The sequence below is a fragment of the Sparus aurata genome, chromosome 9 (assembly GCF_900880675.1).
Source record: "Sparus aurata chromosome 9, fSpaAur1.1, whole genome shotgun sequence".
Lineage (NCBI taxonomy): Eukaryota > Metazoa > Chordata > Actinopteri > Spariformes > Sparidae > Sparus > Sparus aurata.
Genome location: NC_044195.1, coordinates 25,432,593 through 25,451,853, shown reverse-complemented (window position 1 = coordinate 25,451,853; position 19,261 = coordinate 25,432,593). Strand labels below are relative to the sequence as shown.

Below are 19,261 nucleotides of genomic sequence, written 5' to 3'. Positions count from 1 at the left end.
TGACTGGTTCCATTTTTTGAAAAGGGAACATTTGTGTGAAGCTCTGATTAAAACTGTTTAGCATCTTCCTCGCTGGGTCTCGACAATTGACTACCACCAAAATAAATCAGCGGGCTTCGAGATTTACATCGCAATCAAGCAATGTTGCCTGTTTTTTTAAAATGTGAACTTAGCGGGGGGCCTGGAGACTAAAGGCAACAAGCACACACTTTAATAGTGCATTCGCAATCACTGGAGGCACCGTTCCAATTTATGGATGCAGCACATTAACATTTACTTATTAGGCCCTCGAGCACTCATGATCACTTTAGCATTTTTGTTCCAATTATTGCGAGTGTCTATTAAGGGGCGATGTAAATTGTGATAGTGGAGCTGCAGCATAATACATTTTAATCAAGTCTTTTCACCGTCTACTTTCCAACCAAAGGGAGGGGAAGAAAAAGGAGTTAATGTAAATCTTAATTCGTGGCGAGGTTTAAGATGTAGGCGCCTGTGGTTTTTATATTGTTGATTCAGGTGCCTTGCTGCTCAAGAAAACTGGCCTCATTACAGTGTTTTTACCCGTCTTGATTGGACGTTCATCGCTTGCTCCTCACATGAAACGCAATCCTGAAAATTCATTAGATCAAATAGGTTTTCCACTCCCATATCAGCCAAAAACTTGTGTTTTGTGCATGCAGAGATGTGCTCACAGTGGGGAAGTAGAGCTTGTACATCTAAATTCTAATATTATTTACTGCACGTTGGAACTGTGTTTTTTCTGTCTCCTGCCTCTCAGCGGGAACCATAGTCGGTGTTTTACTCTGTGCACGTTTGCAGAATAGGAACAGGAAGTGGTGTAAAATATAGAGGACGGGATAGAAGGACAACAAAGGTGACATTTGACGACGGCTGGATTCAGATCCCTCCCCTTTCTGTCTACACGAAGAGCGTTTTAGCTCGGCGAGTCAGGAGATGTGTCGCCTGCAGGAGAGTGTGTGTGTATAAATCTGTTTCAGTCAACATGGATTGTTTTAAAAGCGGAGATTTTACAGTAGCTCCTCCGTGCCCTTTAGTTTTTATGATAGCTTTGTCTTGGCTTCGTGTCTTTTAGAAAGGTGACATTTAGGGTCTCACTGATACTACTAGTAGTTGATATTATAATTTGAAACTTAAAAAATACACGGTTATGTTTATGAAACATTTGAAAGCAACATGGGTCTGTGAGAAGGAATGAATATGTCCAAACATGTTCTGGGTTTCCTTTATAACTTTTTGTGAGCCCCAACACAGCACAGTCATCCAACGCCCCAACTCCCTGCTCCCGCTCTTTCTTCTCTTCTTCCCTCTCTGAACCCCCTGAGTCACAAGCTGTCAGTGCCAACTCACTGAAATACCAGATACCTGAATATCAATTTAACGTCACTCTAAACAATAAATGTGTGTAAACAAGATACAAGTAAGTAGGGTAATAACCCTAACCAACCAAGCAACATACCAACCAACGTTCCAACCAACCAACATACCAACTACCAAAACAACATACCAACCAACCAACCAACCAATATACCAAACAACATGCCTACTACCCAAACAACATACCAACCAACCAACCAACATCCCAACCAACCAACCAACATACCAACTACCAAAACAACATACCAACCAACCAACCAACCAACCAATCAACCAACATACCAACCAACCAACCAACATCCCAACCAACCAACCAACATACCGACTACCAAAACAACATACCAGCCAACCAACCTCAGTTGGACCACAGTATAAAAGTTAAAAACTCGATTTCTGCTTGACAACATGTCAAACTGAGACACAGCTTGGACAGAAAAATGCCTCTGAGACACTGCAGTTCAATAAAATTTAAAAACAAAACAATCAAAAGCAAAGGCAGATTGAAGTCCTCCCTCTGATACAAGTACAACAAAACAGACTCAATCATCCTCCTCTGATTTACAAACTTGGGTTACTTGCACTCGTACTCTCAGGGGTGAAATTGGAGAGAACTCAAGCTGCCCCATGTGTTCCTAAAGAAGTGAAACAAGATGAATCATTCTGGTCTGTTTGACACTAGAGTATCCTCATGACCACAAGATTACACACACATGCACGCACACACGCACAGTGCTTCGACAAAAGTGTTTGTTGACTGAATTACTTTGTGGATGTCGTATTCCCATGATATATTAGCTCCTTGTTTCAAGCGTTTACACCAACAGCATCCATAATCGGACAAGCCTTTGTTGTGCCGGGAGTTGTGTTTAACACCGAGCAGACAGCACAAAATAAAAGGGTGTTTTGGAAATGAAGCAGGATGGGAAGCCAAAGTGTCTCTATTAGCCTTTGGAAAGTCTCCAGTGGCAGGGTGCATTCCATTTCCAACAGGAATCTCTGGTGAGGACACGTGCTAGCGTTATGAGTTGATCGGGGAAATTAGATGTGACAGAACAGGTAATGAGAAGGGCGAGCGAGAGCACAAAACTAGCCAAGATTTTCACATCAGTGCAAATTTAGTAAACAAGAGCTGCTGGTGGTGTCGCGGTTTAGACGTACACATCTTCATGGGGTAGGTCAAAGCACGCACACATACCAGGTCACTGCAGGAACACGCTATATTTCCCATCATTATCATCTATATAGGAAAAGTGATGGGAAGGAAAAATTACTTATATTTTCACTGAATGATGGATCTCTCGCAGACATTTTGAAAAAAGGGACTCATTTGCGCTGAAAGGATGACCCAAAGTAAATCAATTACCATCAAGTGGGCATTTATACACCTGTTTCAAAGCAAACATCTAAATATGCTCTTAAAAAAAAAACAAATTCTTTGCAGCTGATGCTTTCCAAGTGTTTGAAGGTCTCCCTGTACTCTATGGATTTTCCTGTCAGAGGCCAGGTCAGAGGAAGTCTTTGTCTCCTGGTCCAGATCCTTTTTGCAGCCGCTGACCTGCTGTCTGCCGACATCCTCACGTCGGGGCCTCGCATCCAGGTGCTTTGCCGCCATTGTCACGTGGGTCCTCCTCGAGCTTGTGTACACGCATCCACATTTAAGATACTGCTGTACTGCTTAGACAAGGTTATGTTCATCCTTAATCCTATTTACGCAGGCCTCTCAGGCTCTAGTCGCCCCGCCTCAGCTCCGTCATACATGTATTTGGCACCAGTGACTGAGAAGATTGCAGTTACAAGTAAGCCTAAATTTGAAGGCTTCAAAACATCTCATCAAAAGCATGCGCATTCTTGAATCTTATCACTGACTTACCCACAGGATGGGTCAAACTGGGTTGAAACTCTTAATTCCCTTCTAGAAAGCCGTAAAATGTCCCATTAAGGCTGAGTTGTTCATCACACTCTGGCTCGTGACGGGGTGTTGAAGTCATTGTGGCGGTCCTCGACAGTAAACAAAAGCCGCTACCAAATTGTTTTCGAAAGCGCTTAAAATCACCCAGAACATCAATGAAGCACCACGTGTTGGTTTAACATCTGCAAATAAAGGGGAACTCTGCTGATTTTACGCTTCAAAGTCTGTTTACAGCTGCTGCATTGATTTTTTTTTTTTTACATGTAAGATTTCTGGCATTGCAAACGACAGACACTATCACAAGCGTACTCCTTTTATCCTGCCTTTGTAGCTTGAATGCAGAACCGTTGATAATGATTTATTTATTAATTTTTTTTTTACTTTGGACATGTGATCCATGACCATACAGATTATAAAGTTTGTTTGGAAAAAGAAACCAACTGAGAAGTCAAACAACAACAGAGGACAATCCAAATGTCTGTTCATGTTAAAGAAAAACAGCTTCAGTGGTCATTGTTCCTCCCAGCTACTGTGTGCGTGTGTGAAGACAGTTGTGTATATGTGTGTGGTTCTGGCAGTGCAGCCGGGCCGACTATGGGCAAAGGTCCAGTGATGCTTCCACCTGAGAGGACAGGTGGAGGGTTTGCGTGTCAGCACACTGAAAGGATGATGCCTACGAGAAGCCTTGAGGACTGACAAATGAACTGTCAAATGGAAGCTGACATCTCACACTGTTCAAACTCATACCGTAAAGAAAAATAGCGTTTGGCTGTCATGCATCACCGGTGAATACTAATGTTTTGCTAAACTGAGCTTTAAAACATCAAAGCGTGCCAGCTCCCACCAGTTCCCCCCAGAGAGGTGTGAGGCTGCCGTTTTTTTTTTTGTTCCATCCTCGCTCAGCAGATGTGCTGCGTTCTAGAAATGAACAGTCAGACTTTTTTGACTCCCGACTTTGATAAATGTGCTGTAATGCCCCCCGAAACAGAAACGCCAACAAGACATCAAACCTGTCTCAAACCCGAGGATTTTTTTAAGATGCGCAGCGCCACAGACATGACAGCGCGTTCTGTCAACGCCGCGCAGAAAATATGTTGTTTACCATCCTTGAAATACGACCTCCACAAATCGGATGATCTGACGTAAACAAAACCGGGTTTCTATATCTTTGACCTGTCATATGATCTGTATTACTTTGCAAATTGCCTTTATATGTAGCTCAAAGCTCAAAGTTTAGTGTTGATTGTGTTAATTGCGGTCTCTTTATGCATCACAAGAAAAAAAAATATGAAATGTTGGATTGTTTAGGATGAATTGAGGGTGTCAAAGCCTGAGGAAAGAAGTTCAGGATGAACAAACAGTGGCCGAGGAGGGCGTTGTGTTTTAGTGTCCTCACCACGACGATATCACTGATGCTCTATGGATGGATAGCAGTGATGTTCAGGTTGGTTTTTAATCACCAGCTGCAAAGCCTTCCCGTCCGGGCCAGTACACCAACCATGTTTGTTTGTGTTGTTTCCAGTTCGAATGCTTTCTCGTACGTCGTTAAAATTGTTGCCTCCTCTCAATTGTCAAAATCAGTTAAATGGCCATCCTCCTCATCCTCGTGCCAACTACTCTGACTCACATTTCCACCATCACCTTCCAGAAACGACTCGCCTCTCGTAAGCTTTTAAGGGCGCGACTTCTCTTGAGCGACACTCATGTTTCTGGTTACAGAAAGGATCTTTTTCTTTCACAAACAAGTCTATTTTTATAGATGTTTTTTTTCTGTGAGGGTCTGTAATACTCTCAGAATAACAACCTCAGCCTGCCAGTGGCAGAACGAAACACGGCCGATTCTCCCTCAGATATCATGTTGATGACAGGTTATTAAGAGGTTGTTATCTTTAGAATTTAAAAAAAACAAATATAAGAGTCACTACATTAAAGTCATTAAGTGTAATTTTTTTTTCCTTCCTGCATATTATCTTTCTTTTTCCTTGTACTCATTCGCTATGTAGTTCTGTGTTTTTATGGAATCATTGTCTTGTGATTGTTTAGTTGTTCTGTTATTGTGTGTTTAGTTTTTTTTGTATTTTCCAATATTAAGATATAATCTTTTTTCTTGTTTTTTTTTTTTTTTTTTCTGTGAGGTATGGGAGCCTGATGTCTTCTTGACCTCTCCTGACACATCTCTCATCTTATTATTGCCTGATTTTATGTAACCTTATGTGTGTGCAAATTGAATGAATACATTCTTTTTAAAAAAGCACTTTTAGTCGAGATAACTTTGACGGCCTCCGTTGCCCCAAGGGATTACTTTGCAGTCACTGCAGCCATGTCACAGCTACAAGCTGAGGCGATTTACTGGACCACTTTTAAAAGTTTTGGTAAGTATGAATAATCTACTCTCCGAAATATGTAAATATGATGTTTAAAAATACCAGAATGCCCCTTTAACAAGGAGCAGCACAATAAAAACATTAAATCTGTTTGAATTTGTGAAGCCATTATCTCATATCGTTTCATATGGAAGATGCATCTTATGAAAACATCTTCAACATCTGCTCATTTCAGTCGCTGCAGAGCAAACTGAGTCAAGGTTTAACAGGATAAACAGAGCACCCACAAATCTGTTCTCAAATGTTGACAGTCTGACTAATAACGCCGTGATTCATACCTTCATAGCACTGAATACCAGCTTCTTTAAAAAATAAAATAAAAGTCAGTGTCCTGATTCCACTCCACCAGTTGACTTCCATCTGACTTTGAATGCAGCATTAGTAACAGCTCTTGAAACCTAAAGTCGCGAAGGGGCCGTGCAGTTTGTTAAAAAAAAAACCAACCCAATGTTCATGTTTTGTTCCTCCGTTTGTGTTTGTGCGCCTTCCACTGTATGCTTTGGCAAGTTTAATAGCGAGGGGGCCTAAGCCAAGTCAGAATCCCCACGTTGGAAACAGTCTTAGTTCCACTTCTCAGCAGACTGAACTTTCATAAACTCAGCCGCTCTCTCTGTGGTCAAATACCTCTTAGCACGGGATTTAACACAAACAATGTCTGAAACCAAGAGAATTCATTAAATGTGGAGCTCTGGGACTGCACGGACATGAAATTGTGTGAACTTATTTTTTTTTTAATTCTAATACTTTGATGAACTTGTATTGTGAGGCACTGTAGTTTTGTCGGCTCTGCTCCCTCTCACGCTGCTGTTGAGGGAAGGGGTTTGACACTCTCCTCAGCCAAAAGTCTGTACTACAAATCAGATTATAGTAATTACTTTAAACCAGCCATGGAAGAAGCGTTCAGATCCTTTTATTCAAATAAAAGTTCCAAAACCTTATTTGAGTTTGAGCAGATATTACCCAAAAGTACAAAAAGTAAAACAACTCAACTCAAAATCATCCTTGTTAATGGTTTACTTTTATATCTGATGTTTTTGTATTAATATTAATGCTGCATTAATGTCTATGTTAATGCTACTGCTGTACAAAGAAGATTAAGGATGAGCTCATTTAAAATGCTTTCATTCTTTATAATAAACTCTATACTACTAATGTATTTTCTAGCATCACTGTCCTGTGAGAACCGATATCTCTAAAAAAGTCTACAGCAAGGAAAGCAATAAAACAATCTCCAAATTTTGGAGAAAGAGGTGGGTGTTTTTTTCCACTGGACAGAAAGAGTAAGAAAAACTGTAAACTTAAAAGTTGCAAGCAACTGAAGCTGTCAGACAAATGTAGTGGAGTAGAAAGTACAAACTGTGTCTCTGATGTAATGGACTGGCTGTGTAAACGAGCATAGTCAATCTCAAGAATCTTTTGTCCTGTATTACTTGAGTAAACTTGATGGTGATAGTTATTTGTATGAAATTAGATAAGATGACAACACTTCACACATCAACACAATATTGGTCAGAGGTGGATTTCGTTGTTTGATGTCGCGATTCAGTTCCCATCCAGTTCGGCAGCAAGAATCGTTCATATCGTTCGTTCGTTCATTCGTTCAGTTCGCGTTTCCGGTACAACGTCGTTTAGCGGTGAATCATATAATGCACAGTTCTCAGCTCCCGTTCTCAAACGATCGTTCTAACAGTCAACATAACACTGTAGTTCAAGGCAAATACATGCTAATCAACCTCATGATGATGTGTACTTTTAGACAACGCAACAGTGGATAATGTGCATATTCAGCTTGACGTTAAATTGACATGTATTGAAGGTAAGCCAAGGGTGACTGACTGACTGAACGAGAACGATGAGCTACGGACGAAATGAAATGTTTGTTTTTTTTCATGGAAACGGTTGCTATGCTTTCGTGTTTCTCATTGGCTAAAATTCGATGACAGTGTCCTAGAATCAGCATGCGATTGGCTGGCTCTCATTCCTCTTCACCACTCTGATAACTAAACAGTGTACAAACACAGCTACTAGTCCGTGAGAACGACAGAACGAGGCGAGAGAGAAGTGAAACGTGGAATCAGGTCAGTTTGTTCGCGTTAACATACTTGAATTGCACTTGTGATTATGATCGTGTCATATGGAATCAACTCTCATTAACTACATAACATAAATATACAATTGTATTTATTTTGATTGGATTGATTTAACTTAAGCTTTGTCTCCGTAGACTCAACAGAGTTCAGTCAACTCATTAAAGTAAGTTCCTACAGCGCACCTCCCAGCATGCATTGTTTGAGAATCAAAAGTCTCATCTCAACCTTCTGTGTCACTGAAAACTTGCCATGTGCCTTTAATATATTTCTCAAGATATGTCATGGTTATTTTCTTTTTACGATGATGAAAACATTGATAACCACGGTAAAGCCATTCACAAAGCAGCTTCAGTAAGAGCAGCTACGGTTGTTTTCAAGGTATTTTAAGGAATTCCAGGTGAAAGAAATTGAGTGATTATGACTCAACAAGAGACGTCTATAGGAATTGTGATAACGTTATGAGAACTAAAAGATTGAAGCGCAGCTGGATTCATATTTAATTATCTCAACGTGTATTCTCAAAGTTAAAGTCAAATAACGAAAGTGGATTTTTGTCCATAATGTGGCACATTCTGAACACCTGATGTAATATTAACCTGACAACAGATACAATAAAACTCCAACTCTGCCAGCTTCAGTTCTTGCATTAAAATTGAATCGATGCAACACACCGGCAGAGTGAGAGTCTAGTTTTCAAACAGCGGTGAATAAAAGTAAACCTGCAGCTGACGGAGAGAGTCGAACATGTATGAGGTCGAGGAGGGACAACCAGACACTTTCCCCAGCAGTTTGTGGATCAAAGAGCCAAAACAGCACTTATACTGATGTTTGACAGGTAGCTGGAGAGGCCACTCAAACGCTTCTCTGACTAAGGAGGCCTAATTAAGTCCAAAAGCACTTCAGAAGTCAGTTTTCTGTACAAGCTGTTGCTGTCCATTTGATATCAAGTCTCTCTGACCCATGTTGGCCCAAACATCAGTTTGGGGGGTGTATCCAGCGGATTACTGTTTTTTTACAACTTCATGCGGACCTTTGTTCTCTGTTGCCCCCTAATTGGATACTATTCCTTAGCCTTCACATCAGTTATTCATATTGCACATAGGCCTATTATGTAACATAGCCTGCAGCATAATAATGAAGTGAAGTGAAATGGTAATCCAGTCTGATTACCAGGCTTGCGACGCTGAGCTATACAAACAAACCTGACTCCACATGACTGACAATCAGATGGGATTCCCGTCCCGTAGGACCATTACAACTGTCAATAGAAAAGATCCAGTCACTGAATCTCTTCGTCTCGTCGGAACGGCACTTCAGTGTGTCGGCGATGTAATGAGGCTAATGTTGAGGTTTACAATTTGAGCACAGGATGTTCTATTCCCAGGCTTAGATGTGAGAGTTGTTTTTTTGTTGTTCTTTTTTTGCATGTCACAGGAATCAAATTCATAATGAGAGTTTGAGCATTAAATGTATTTTTTTGTATTGTATTCGGTGGAAGAGGGATCAAATCACTGCGTTCAGCTTTTACTTGTGCTTAACACAACAGCCAACCCGATCGCCCACAATGAATGTTAGCCAAGCACGTTTCTGCAAAACCACAAGTAAGTCACACCTGGACGTGTCTTTATACCTCAACTTAACCTTTGTTTAGATTGATTTTTCTTTTTTATTTCTCTCCTGTCACAGCGCTGCGCTTTTACTCCGCTTAGGTTTCCATACAAAACCCAACTAGTTTAGGGTTGGAAAAACATCGTTGTTTGGCTTTGAATACCTGTTTTTTGTATGGTATGTCTTAATGCTACAATCTAAGCATCTTTTTCAAGGCTAAAAGTATGGGTGTCTTCATTTGCTCTGTCACATCTGACATTAAAGTGTAAAAAATAACACTTAAATGACTGACAACCAGTGGAAAAATAAACATTTCATTAATTAATCACAAAGGAATCTTAATATTTGTTGTTTTTTCTTTTTTTTTCCAAGAGGGCAGTGCATCTCTTACAGTTTGCTGCTCTCGTGCAGAGTGACATCAGCTCCCCTGTGATCCAAATTAGCCAGTGGGGATTTGCGCCCGTCACTCAGACTTGCAGTGTACTTGCATTCATGGACCAGAAGCCACACATCAGCTGCATCTACATCTGCTGGAAAAAACCAACAGGGTGCTAAAGTCTAAGCCTGCCCTCAGGTTAGAAATACTCAAATCGCCCACTTGAACTTGAGCGATGCGCGCGTTCAGCTGTGGAGTGGCAGATATCAAGCAGCGATGCACTTCATAAATGGTAAAATGACACAACACTCCAGAAGATGACAGTTGAGTATGCAGCTTAGCCCGGAGAAATAAAGGGCAACTCGTCCCATATTTATGATTTTTACTTATCGTCTTTTAAAGATCAAATCAAATATTCCAGCCCTGCAGAAATGTAACTGAAGAGAAAAGGGAACAGTCAGCTTTGCGATCTGATGTTCTCAACCTGATACTCTGGCTGCTTTAAAATGCAGCTTAGTATCTACACCTGGTTGTGGGCAGGATTCAGTTTCATCTGTACACAGCAGCTCTGGCATGGAGTGACTCATCAGCAGCTCTTTGTGTTTCCAGAGCTCCAGCTCTGCATGAACCCTTTAAGTGGCCTTAAAGTTTAAAAACCACTTTGACTCACCCTGAGATACTAGGCAAAGTGAAAAGTGAAAATCCATTAGCCATGAGAGTAGTTAAAGTCGCAAAGTATTTAATTTTACATGTACTTAAGAATCTTTAAGAAAGGTCATTTTTCTTGCAATAAATTGTTCTTTAGTATCAAAAGGAAGGTAAATTATACTATTGTATTTATATAGTTATACACTGACGACTGATTATCGGCCTGCCTGATTATCAAATTCGATAGTCAGCATTTTTCTATTGTCAGAAGAACAATTTAATCTGATTGGCATTAAAATAGATTAATTTAATTTGCTAAACTTTTTCTCTGAATCAGCATGCAATCAGCAAAGTAACTAAAGTTATCAAATAAATATAGTGCAGTAAAAAGTACAATATTTGCCTCCAAAATGTAGTGGAGTGGAAGTATAAAGTTGCAGAAAATGGAAATGCAGTACTCAGTACCTCCTGTTTCAGGAAATGTACATCATTGCATTCAGTCCCTGTGTTCACATGATGTTTCCCCCAAAATCATCATAAGATAAACAGTAACAGAAATTGGGGCATTCAAGTCGTTCATTAAATAAATTATATAAATTAAAGTGAGTGTACTATTTTAAATTGTTTTTTATTTTGGCTTTTAAGAGTGAAGCCCTTCTTAAAGGCTTGAAAGTAAACATGTGTAATGCTAACTTACTCCTTAACACTGTGCGACCGCCCGTTAGCCTAGCAACAGCCTAGCATCCGCCTAGCGACAGCCTCTAATCACATGTTAACGTTTCAGACTTTTTCCAGCTCATCCGGCCAAAATATGTCCTGAGTTTTTTTTAGAGTTGGGATTAGAGAAAATCTTCATGGTTATGTGTTATCATCAATGAAATCCCCAACATAGCAAGATGTTATCTGGAGGGGAGATAGATGTAGCTAACGTTACACACTGAATGCTTGCAACCACATACAAACATAGGCTTACTGAGAGGACTATCTAATTTAATAATAATAATAATAATAGTAATAATAATAACAATAATAACAAACACTCTGTAATGTCTCCTCAATTAAGAACTTGGCAACAAGGTGTCAACAGAAATAATTTAGCAAGCTAGCTAACAAGCTATGCAGCCATTATTTTGTAGTCATGTAAGAGCAAATTGTGGTTATTATTTAACTAAAAAATAACTGTTTTGTTGTTAGCCTAATGTAATGCAGGTTTGGTAAAGATAGGCAGATAATGCTACCTGTGTCCTCACAGTAGTCTAAGTTAGGCCTAAAAGCATGTGAAGTTAATATAATGGCTAATTATCTCAGTGGTTGAGTGGGAACCATGATAAATGTTTATTAAACCTGTCATGAAAAAGACCTATGAAAAACAGGTAAATCATTATCATATACTTATACCGTGCACAACCAACTTGTGGACGGTATAAGTGTGTTTTGTTAAAGATTTTGAGCAGCGCTTTGTATTTTGATTAAGAAATAGCATTTGGGGGGAAAAAAAAGTAAAGTAATGAATTAAAGTGAAATATTTTATAGAACGGTCAGATGGTTACATATGAATAGCTGTATCTAAGCTGTAATTTGTATCCTTGAGCCTACATATAAAAAAAAAATTGCTGTGTGCTTTGTCACAGTCTAACAGATGTATCTGCAGGTCAGCCTCGAAGTCACATCACCCCAGGTCTCTCAACAAAAGGCTTATGGGATTTGGGCATTAGAGTTTGGATTATTGCAGAAAAAGAAACCCTGAGGCAAACACAAGTTTATGATACTTAAATGTGTTGTCCAGCAACATAACACAAGACGACTTTATCGTCAGTTTACACTGAAATTCATTTTTGGTCCTCGGGCGTCTCCGCTCAGGAAGTTTCCACACAAATGAGACACACAGTTACACCACAGTTATGATTTATGAAGCATATATGCGAAAAAGCTAGCATTAGGAATTAGATGAAAAATGAACTACATCACGGTTTGTGTGACTCAAGCATCACCACCACCAAGCTTCCTACTACACTATGCCATACACACATTAGAAACTGACTGATCTATGAGTTGGAAAAGTTACGAATAAGAATAGTTTGTAGCTAGAGTCCGCCTGTACAGATGGAGTAGTGAGTACATGAGATTCCGTGTTTGGCGTTCGGCTCTCACAAAACCCCTCTGTAGTATCATTTAACCACCTGTTAGAAACTGTCTTTTTTTAAGACAATTCTTTCAAATTCATTTTTGGTGATTTTTACTGATATATGTTACGTTGTAGAACAGCCACAAACCTTATTTTAGGTATCATCTAACTGGAAAAACCCATTGACTTTCAGACAAGTGAGCCACAAGTTAAAGCATGCTGTTTTCGCAGTCATCCCTGCAGCACACCATACCCATCGGTCTGTAGATAACTCTTATGTACTTGATTTAAGCACATAAAAAATGAATAAACGGACACATTTAACTTTAGGTAGTGCAGTTAGACCCCGATCCATAGACAGAGTAGACAAACATGGAGGTATAGTCACACAGTCGCCTCCGAGTAACCACCGACAGTTGCTGGAGAGCAGAAGGGCAAAGCAGCCATGCAGCCAAGTGAAGCCTTGATAATGTGGGGCTGGAAAGCTTCTTGATTTATGCAGTGGGGTAGATGGTCCAAATGTATCCTCCTGTATTATTTATTAGACATGCACACCATCGCTCTGCATTCTGAATGCAATTGTGGTGGGTGGACAGAACACTATGCATTGCATTGCATAATGCGGGGCTGTCACACACACACATAATGGAGGCTGGCAGTGTGATTATTTGCATCATTTCCATAAGATCATAATTTTGCACTTTCTGTACATCTAAGATTAAAGCATCTGAGGAACGCCCTGCACCGGTGGGGGCTTGGTGTGTGTGTGTGTGTGCGCGCACGGGGGGGGAGTGTTTGCTTCTGCTGTGCTGGCAGCAGCTGTCAGACAGCTCCTGCATTAAAATAGACTTATGTATATTGATGTCTTGTCAAAGTATAGTTATGTTCACTAACACATAAGCTTCCCTTTCCTCTGAGTGAGCTGGTTACTTAGCTAGAACGGGGACCACACATTGCGCAGTCAGAATGCGTCATGTGCTGCCTGCTCCAGCTAGTAGCAGCGGGTGTTATGTTCAAAACAACAAAAAAAGAAAACCTTAACCACCAGTGCTTTTAACTGCTCACCACGGCTGTTGCTGAACTGCAAAATCATCTTGCCCAGTAATGAACAATTCTCTGATTACTATAGTGTTACAACAGACTTTTGGAATAGAAAGGAAACTCCAGCTGAGAGTCGGTTTGCAGCAAACTCGCAGAACAGGTGGGAGGTAAGCACGCCCGTCCAAAACCTGCCCACATTTATCTCAGGCCTAAGTTCATTTCCCACCATCGCCCGCTGCAGCCGACTCGCTCAAATTAATATTAACTAGTAGTGGGGGTCCTGCAGGTAGCTGTGTGTTTAGTAGCTCTGGTTCAGTGGTGCATTATCAAACTGAGCTTAGCTGATACCACAACAATAACAGAAGAATATTTCCTGTTGATAGAGGCTAAACTCTCTCTCTATATATACATGATAAATTAAAATGCTCTGTTGTCTTGATCTCCAGAGATTAAACCATCCTGTCAGGTTCTACACCAGTGTCCCAGAGCGGGTCGCGGTCGCAGGGCGGTGCAATTACAGGCAAGGACAAAATGTCATTTTTTATTAATGCAGACACCTGTACTCTGAGCCGGCACTCCTGTTCACCATTTACTCGTGTCAAAGATGAAGTTTCTTTCCTTGTCTCCAGTAGAGGGCACTGTGGGTGTTCATGAAGGCCACATAAGTCTTGTGTGTCTGTGTGTGACCCCCCCACCCCCCTAGTGATTACAGGGTTTGAGCAAAGCTGTTGTATTTGGTTGACTTTGTGGCACTCAGTAAATAAGCTACAGGGTAGCATTACCCCCCCCCCCCCCCCCCCTTTTTTACCCCCTCCCCCCTTCCCTTACTTCTAGTGTTCCCTCTGCTCCCGCACGGACAGCAAACTCCCCCAAAAATTAAAAAAACATGACATTTGTTATTGATCTAACAAACATCTCCTGCAGATTAGCAGGTAGCGATCCCGCTGCTGGATGCAGATGCATGCTCCGAGCCTTAAGCCCTCAAAAAAGCAGGTGTTTGTTTAGTCTTTTTGATATATTCACGAGGGCAGCGAGACCCGTCGCTGGGGATGTTGATTCAGACATGCAAACTTAAATACATCATGACTCGTGCCACGGCGTGTTCCCGAGGATGAGTGTGTGGCATGAGAGCAACAAACATTAATATACAGAGCAGATGTGCAAGAGAAATTGTTGGAAATTTTTTTTAATATATATATATATATATATATATATATATATACATATATATATATATGTGTAAGCTTTTTAATAGAATAACAGCACTCTCCCCACTGTGATGCAAATGAGAATTGATACATCAGAGAAGAAGTATTATTTGAAATCTTGCAGGTGAGTCTCCACTCCACTACCACTTTCATCATCCTGTCTTTATAATGCTGTCGGTCTGAATGAGAAACGGCCAGAGTTATATTAATGGATCCTTTGGATCCTTTGTGTAGAGTAATTTCTGATTTATCTTTCTGCTGTACCTACCTTTTTTTCAGCCCCCCTTTTTTCTCCCCACACCTCACTTTTCTGGGACCGCACATGAATACACAGACACTTATTTTGTATTATTGGTGTCTTCCCACAGTCTCCTCCTCTGTCTCTTCCTATGCATACAACCCCACCTGATTATAAGAGTAGTTTTGCTCTGTAATTAAATGCTCTTGCTGAGGCTCGTTGATAAAAAAAAGAAAAAAAAGTGTCATTCTGATGAGGACTGTCGTACAGAATCTGTTATGTACGAAACATTGTTTATAAAAACACTCAAAATTATCGGTGAGGCGGTAATAAGGCGTCCTATTCGCTCGGCACATTCCTTTAAACGAAATGGAGTTTATCTTTGTGAGGCGTTAATTGTCCTCGTTACTGCCGTTAAGTCTCGATAGAGCAACATTTGCCTCGGTTCTCTCTGCATCTATACCAGTCAGGACGGAAGCTGGATGTCAGATAATTGACAGGAAGAGGAAACATCATGTCGGCTGTGTCATCTTGCCCCATAATGCTAAGATAACATTAACCGTTGCTTGTTTTTTTTACATCACTCACAGGCCCCCTTAAATTGGCTGCAGTAATTTCTTATTTAAGGTTTGTTTTGCAGAAAGTGTTTTCCATAACGTTAATTATGTGGACTCGCAGGGTTTCGCACACTTCTCTTTATTTTTCTCACCGATTCAATCTAGAATTCATTCAATAATTTGAGTGTCTTAACTGCAAGTAAACTTTTTAAATCATTATTCGGGAGCAAAATGATTTGCTAGGGGTACAAATTACTCTAGTGGCACAGCGTTGTGACGGTGATGTGACATTACAGAAATTTGTCTTCACTTTTGTCAGCCTTATTATGCTCTCTGAGGGGAATCACAATGGCGAAATTTGGGAGAGAATAATACGTCTGCGAGACGCGTGTGCGCTGATGGCTGTGTTGTTGACGCGCCGCAATACAAAGCGAGGCTCTGTGACACGCGGCCGGCCTTTTGCTGTGCGAGATTCTCCCTCAAAAGAAAATTTCTTCAATTATCTTGTTTAAAGCTAACTGCTTCGACTGACTGGCCTGTTTATTTATTTATTTATTTACGTATTGCACTTTATCTGAAAATTGGCATCTTCGTTTTCCTTTCTCTTTAGCTGATTCGTTGAGAGGGTTCTTACACCCAAGCAGACGCACATCGGAGCACGATGAATAAAGACGGGACGTGTCAACGATCAACGCTGTAAGATGTCATGAAAAAGTTATTGCTACTGCAGCGATTGTGATACGGTGACTCATTCTTTTCACCTGCTAGTTTCACAAGTCTGTCTCTTCAAGAATTAATTAATTTATCCAGCCGCATCTATGGATGAGACCAAAACTGATGTAACCGTGTGTGTAAGCCACGTCATTTTTAAATATTTCAGCTGTAGCTCCTCTCACATACCGTCTAGCCACAACAAACGAGGAGAGCAGGGAACAAAACAACCTATCACCTGCTGCGAATCTGCTGTTTAAGTGGTAGAATGACTCCAGGCAAACGGGGATGAATTAAGTAATATTATGCAGAGATTTCCTTTTCCGTGGTGCTGAAAAAATATGGCTGCGGTGGGCTGACACAACTGAGCGAATGTTGCAACAAAAAAAAAAACAGTATTTGAGGGGCCAGGCTTGTGGCTTGTCTGCTGTTGTCTCGCATTGTTAGTCATTTTTAAAGTACATTTCCATAACCTGCAGTGGAAAAGGGATTTTTCTTGCCTTGCATGGCTTGTTTCATGTTGGAAATTTTGATGTACAAGCAACATTGCAACTGCAAAAAGCACAACAAACCACTAGCAGTTGAAACAACTTCTAACCTCGATTTTAAACCTCACCAATCTGCCCCTAACCCACCGCCTTCGACGAGCTATATGTAGGAGCTCGTCAAAGGCGGTGGCTTTGTTCGCTATAAGGTTTGTCTGTGGTTCGCCTGCAATTTCTGGGTAAACTGACCATTTCAAATCAGACATTTGTTCCTTCTCTCTCATCCGAAAGCTTAATATTGCCAAAATTACTGCACGTTTCAGCTGGTCAGTGTTGACTTCAGTCGGCTGGGGCTCATTTTCACCATTAAGGATCACACTTCAAGTGCCCTATTGGCTCAGAGTAAAAACGCACTCATCCACCACAGTGGGGAAATCTAGTTCAGTCTCTGGCTGCAGTGCTGCTAACTTCAACGGACACCTCTTCAAACGCAGCACTCCCGCTGTTGTTTAAACAAAAAAAAGAGGCAGAGACAAGTGAAGTATCGAAAAACATTGTTGCATCCGCTGGACGCTGATAGCTGGATAACATTCAAAGCTTGTGTGTTCCTTGGTAAAAAAAACAAACAAACAAACATTTATCTTAGTTTCTTAAAGTATTACTGTGAAAACTAAAGCAACATCCCTCATAGGTACGTCAGTGGCTTAAAGATACAGTATAATACATACATCTTCTGCATTAACATCCTTGATTTTACTCAAGGAAAAGGTGACTTTTAATTTGGTTACCTGCCGCTATAATGTCCAGGAAAGTCAGACAGTAAGAATAGGAAGTGGGCGAAGTAAGCATAAGAATAACTTCACGGCATTACCTTGTGCTCTTGTCTGAGTCATGCATATGGACCGACAGCAAAGGCGGTTGTTTAATAATCAAGACTCCAAAGTTCTGAAGCTACTGATATCTTTTGTTTTAAGAGGTTACGTACTGTGCCTTTAAAAGACATTTCTGCACCTTTCATTTTTAAATATTCAGTCACTGCGTCCTCTCTCCTGCTACATGACATTAGTGTTGGTTTTGAAAACACTTTATCTCCATGGAGATCATTAAATATGATCTAATCTGATTCTAGGCCATCCACCACAGGTTGTGTCTCTTGTAGACCAGATCCTGTCTGACTGATGAGGTTTTTTTTCCGCTGGCACTTTTAGCCGCACCGAGTCAAACAGAGCTGGGCCGATGAGCTTTTCCATTACCAGCTGTACTGCGGCGAGTTGAGCCGAGCCCCGCCACGGGACGGGCCCACGTAGCTACTCCCACCCTGCCTCCAGGCGGGCTGTGGTAACATTGCGCGACCGCTGACAAACCCCATCTTCCCCTCAAACAAGCCTGTGTTGGATACTCAACTCATGTGTGTGCAGGGAACCCGAGAGAAAGACATAAAAGTCTTTGTGTGTTCAGCCCCCAGTATATTTGCATTGTCTGTAATGTTCAGTCTCTCTCTGCTGGTGAAAACCCAACACTTCCTGATTTTGCTGCTTCATAATAAAAGTTTTTACATAATGAAATAAAGGTTGACTTTTATTGTGAAGGATTAGCAGGAATTTACAGGTTTTTATCACCTAATTAGCAGAGCTTTGTTCGTGGATATTACTTGTTAGTACTGCAGGGAGGAAGAGTTTTGACGGCCGCTACACAAGTGCGTCATCGGTTATTGAAACACCTTCAGGCAGGTAGCCCTGCTGTAATGGAAATGCAAATCTCCGCCGCTCTGGGCCTTCACAAGTATGTCACTGTGTTCAATGTCAGCCACCATTCTCTCATTCTCTTGGACTTTACAGTTAAAATGCTGTACTTAACCTCATTCTTTACCTGAAAGAATTGAGGGAGAGAAGCTTTGACAGAATTCCCAACATCCTGAGCCAGAGCCGGTTCTGCAGTAGCACGGTGAGTCACAAGCTGCGGCTCTTTTGAAGGCAGCCATATTGTTCAACTGTACATCGTTGTATGCATGACGTCTGTGAAACGCGCTGTTGTTCCGTCGAACCGAAGAAACAGTGACAAAAGCCCTGCACTTTTCCAAGAACAGAAATTCACTTAGCAGAGTACTTTGCTAAACGCTGCAAGCCCTTGAAACATCGATTTGTGTATGTGTGCGTGTGTGTGTGTGCGTGCGTGTGCATGCGCGTGCAATTTGTTTGCAGCGCCATTACTAAGGCAGTGTGTTATAAGCCGAGGAGGTGAAAGCGTGGCACTCCCCGGGTCCTCTGGGAGCCATTACTGGCATCGATGATGCAGGAAATAGATTCAATGTAGAAAATAATACCCTTGAATAATTAATTAGATGAGTTTTAAATCAACAGCAAACACACTGACTGCACAAAGCGAACAGGTGAAATTCAGAGAGTTCTTTAAGCATGCTGTTAGACGCTCGTGAAACTTAACGATAATCGATGATGAGCCGAGGGTGTGTGGTTAAACTTAATGAT

At 41.0% G+C, this 19,261-nt stretch overlaps 1 long non-coding RNA gene across 1 annotated transcript; it reads left to right on the top strand.

The window, feature by feature from the left end:
- Window positions 1–7,697: 7,697 nt before the first annotated feature.
- On the top strand, window positions 7,698–9,949 carry LOC115587653 (uncharacterized). The gene is made up of 3 exons (XR_003985115.1): window positions 7,698–7,766; window positions 7,913–7,941; window positions 9,759–9,949. It is a non-coding gene; the product is annotated as an uncharacterized LOC115587653 (long non-coding RNA).
- The last annotated feature ends 9,312 nt before the right edge of the window (window positions 9,950–19,261 follow it).